The following is a 4,190-nucleotide window of genomic DNA, read 5'->3' as shown; positions in this document are numbered from 1 at the left end:
TGTCATATATATGAATGCGTTTTTGGAATTTTTTTCCGCAGGCGGTGGCAACAAGAGACCGGCTGCATCTTGTGCCGACAGGTGCAGAGGATACGGTTATAGCGTTCACAAAGATAGGATCGGCTCCTGTTCGTGCATGTAAGTTATTGAAAATTAAGATGCTACACGGAGAAAAGTGTCATGATAGAGAGACGTATATCTACATCTAGTAAGAATCATTATAATTTGGAAAGTGTTACTACGATAAATTTGAAAAATCACAAAAAAATTTAGTGAAAAAATGGCGCAAAGTCGACGTAAATCTAATCGCCTCCAAGACAGACACATGGGACAATTACTGAATAGTTCAAATCACACAGTAGGCGAACTGATTATGATACAATCTTATTTTTAAAAAACCATAGAAATATTAAAAAACGCCAAGTTTATGCTGACAGCGCCAACTAGGACAATTTTCCGCAGTTTTAATTCCGATTTAAGAATGATTATAATTTGGGAAGTGTTACTACGATATAGTAATGATTTCCATATGGCGTAGTAACGGTTACCATAGGGTAGAGTAATGAGTGTAACGGACTCAATGGATATAGTAAACAATAAAAAATAATAACAAGAATAATGCAACCAGAGGGAGAGTAAAAATTATTATTTCTAGATTGCTGTGTGGTATTAACTTCAGTGTAATAAAACAGATAATCTTATTGAGATTGATATCTAATGGATTTAATAATTTATTAAACCGAGAAAATTTTGATGTAAACTACATTTTAAAGAGAAGAAATATTTAATTTTTAACTTAAACTTCAAATCCAAAGTTTTGTGAATATATTTCTTCTTCGTTGGATTTGAACGTCTGCTCAGCCGTATCATTTTTGTTATTCTCGGGCAATAAGAATTACCCCATTTCTTGGTTCTAATAAAACAATCTTTACTAAATGCAATTGAGTACGATAAACGGTCCCATCTGTGGATAGTAGCATTTCCGATATTCACAATGGTAAAGTGTCCCATAATAATTCGTCATGATTGCTGTAGCGAATAGTAATCATTATTATAGTCGCACAGTATTAGTGCAATACAGCAGCAATGTCATTTCTACCAGGGTACATGATAAAAATCGCCGTGAAGGTAAAGCTGAAAAATTATTTGCAATTTTCTGGTGGCAAAAAGTTTTATAATATAATAATCTCTACCATTCACTTTTCTCCGTGCCGATTCATTGAATAATTAAAAACAAATGTACTTCTTCTAGAAATGACGTCACCGGCCATGTGATACATATCTGAGAGATTTGGTCCGTGAATTGGTGAACAGAGAATTGTAATGTATCTGATTATAATGAAAAATAAAAGAATGAAAAAATTATAGTTTCCTACAATGTTTTTTCATATGTATCATATCTTTGTAAATAAAAGGATTGTATTCTTAGTTATATCATTGTATTTAGATAGTAAATATTTATTGGACTTCCTGTTCATGTGATATTGTTGTGGTTGAATCCTTGAAATAAAAAAATTCAGAAGCGTTAAAGCATTAAAAATCCATTTAGCAAGAGAAATTTTATCAAGTTTAAAAAATATGAAACTTCTACCCACTCCTGAATTATTCCATATAAATTTAAGAAATTTATGGATGGGTGGAAAGGGAACAAATCGTAAAGACTGGAAAGGGTATACGAGAAGGAAAAAGTTTTTTCTAGAAAATATATGGAATTAGATATGTTTAATTATATTTTTAATGGAAAGTCCCTATGAATATTGAAATAACAATTCATCTATTAAAGATTGAAACTTAACAGAAGAGTCACAGGTTCACAATTTTGTGATCAAATTTTTATTGCCAAATAGATGTTAATGCTTCTGGATGTTTTTTCTCGTATCTCGTGTATCTGTGGATATTATGGAGAATTTTACTACATCTGTGTATGTAAGTTAGTAAATATTAAATAGCAAGATTCATTGGATAATTTAAAACAAATGCACTTTAATTCAGCGAAAAATCCCCGTTATTAAAATTTACTTTCAATTGTTAAACAAATTCATAAATCAATTGAAATATAAATATAAAATTGAAATTGAAATATAAATGCCCGTTGATAGAATTTTGAGGTGTATCGATTCTTCTATTTTTACTTCAAAATCAATGTCTGGTCCCCAGGAAATATAAAAATGGAAATGTCGATTTCAAATTTCGTAATGGAAAATGGAGAACGGAAATCGATCTCGAAATATCTCGAATGGGCGTGAGGCTAAAACCCGTAAGACAAAACCGATTCGTCACCACAAAGTCGTACCAAAATTTTGAAATTTCAAAAAATTTTAAAAATTGGAAAAAATCATGATAATTCGTGAAAGTATTGAGGAACCCGGAAGAGGTTCCAAATTATTGCCCAAATTTTGCGTGGGAGCCGAGGGGCGGCAAAATTTTGAAAATGCAAAAAAATAAAAAAATTGTCAATATTTATGAATTATTGCGGAAATTGATGGTTGTTGCAAATTATTGGACAAATTCCACCCAGGGGTGGGGGGAGTGGGAAGGAGTTGAAAAAAATTTTTAACGGTAATAACTTTCAAGGGTAAGACCCGTAAAACGAAACCGATCTGATTGTAGTACCAACGCGCCTCTGATAATTCTTACGATTCATATCCAATGCAGCCTGAATTGACTAATTAGTCTCCGAAATCTTCAAGAATGATCCTATCTATAAAAGGTGATACACCAAAATTAAGTTGGGCGAGAGTAAGATTGGCTAACTTCATGCGTAAGACTTTTCACTCGTAACCCTATTTCTCATTGGTCAATTGGCTACGTCATCATCAACACCACGGAATCAAATGGCGCGCGGAGCCAGGTCTCGTATAATAATATAATAATATAATAATAACAATAAAGGGTGTAAAATGGCCGAAAAGCTGATTACACATCCTGATATATCAGGACCGTCTAACAAACTACAAAAGTCAAAGTCAATAATAATAATAACATAATGATATAATATCATAATAATCACCACTTTTTTATAAAAATTTTTGAAGATTTTGCTATTTTTACCTCAAAATTGTAGTTTGGTCTTCACGTGGTTTACGCGAAGAAATATATTGAATAATTTATAACAAAGACACGTCTTCTAGGCATAAGTGGAGGATTCTACTCCATCCGGATATTATAAAAAATAAGAATTCTATTTTTCACATGTTTTTTCAAGTGGAATATCTGTAAAACGACGATAAAAATAGAAAAATGAAACAGTGGCAATTCTACCATTTGTGTTTAGACTGCAAATATTTAATGTACCACTTCTTCATGTGACACCGCCATGATGTGCGTTATAAATGGTTTATATTTAAATAAATGATCACACAATACTGCCACGTGTTCGAGCTAAAAATTAAATTATTTGTGTCGATTAAACACTGTTTGCGATAATTTATGTGTACGTTGGCACGGAGTATATAAGGAGACCACAGAGGATTCGTCATACTAGTAAACCATGAAGTTTATTAACTTTGTTGTGGTTCTGTTCGTCCTGCTTTGCGCCGCTGACTTAGGCCAGAGTAAGTAAACATTTAACTATTTATAAAATTCGTTCGGCCAAGCGATTTAACCAATTCGGCTATCATCGTCGATATTGAAGTAATGATATATTTTCTCGAGCAGAGTTACGACTTTGTAATCTGGCGCCACTTCAGGCGGACCAATAAGGAATCGTGGCTGCATGATTTCGAGATTTTCGATTGTGATCGATTGTGATCGATAATCGATTGTGTCAAACGTGTCCGTTTTAGAATAGGACTTTTTTCGTTACTTTTCTCTCGGTGTATTATACGATCTTGCTGTAAAACTTTTGTTATCAACTGTATATAAATGCATCTGAATTTCTTGTGCAGGTCATCGCCGCAGAAAACCGGCTAGAACGTGTTACGATAAATGCAGATTATTGGGTTTTAAATATATCGACGACAGTTTTGGCTCCTGTATATGCATGTAAGTATTATTAAAAATCATCTATAGAGAAAACTATATGAATATTATCCACGCATAAGAATGTCTATAATTTGTATAATCCAATGTAATCTCAACTTCTGTACATGGTAATAATTACCGTGAAGGTGAAGCTCAAAAATGATTTACAATAATAATAATAATAATAATAATAATAATAATAATAATAATAATAATAATAATAATAA

General features: G+C 32.2%; 1 protein-coding gene across 1 annotated transcript in view; it reads left to right on the top strand.

Annotated features, from left to right (window-relative positions):
- The window catches only part of coil (coilin), a gene marked incomplete at its 5' end in the record, with an annotated part of 4,150 nt that extends 2,800 nt beyond the window's left edge, over nt 1–1,350 (top strand). Inside the window, 2 exon segments of the mRNA XM_011298970.1 lie at nt 42–138; nt 1,253–1,350.
- Between the last annotated feature and the right edge of the window lie 2,840 nt (nt 1,351–4,190).

Source organism: Fopius arisanus, unplaced genomic scaffold (genome assembly GCF_000806365.1).
Source record: "Fopius arisanus strain USDA-PBARC FA_bdor unplaced genomic scaffold, ASM80636v1 scaffold00012, whole genome shotgun sequence".
In the NCBI taxonomy this organism is placed as follows: Eukaryota; Metazoa; Arthropoda; class Insecta; order Hymenoptera; family Braconidae; genus Fopius; species Fopius arisanus.
Note: the sequence above shows the minus strand (reverse complement) of the source record. Positions and strands in the feature narration are given on the sequence as shown.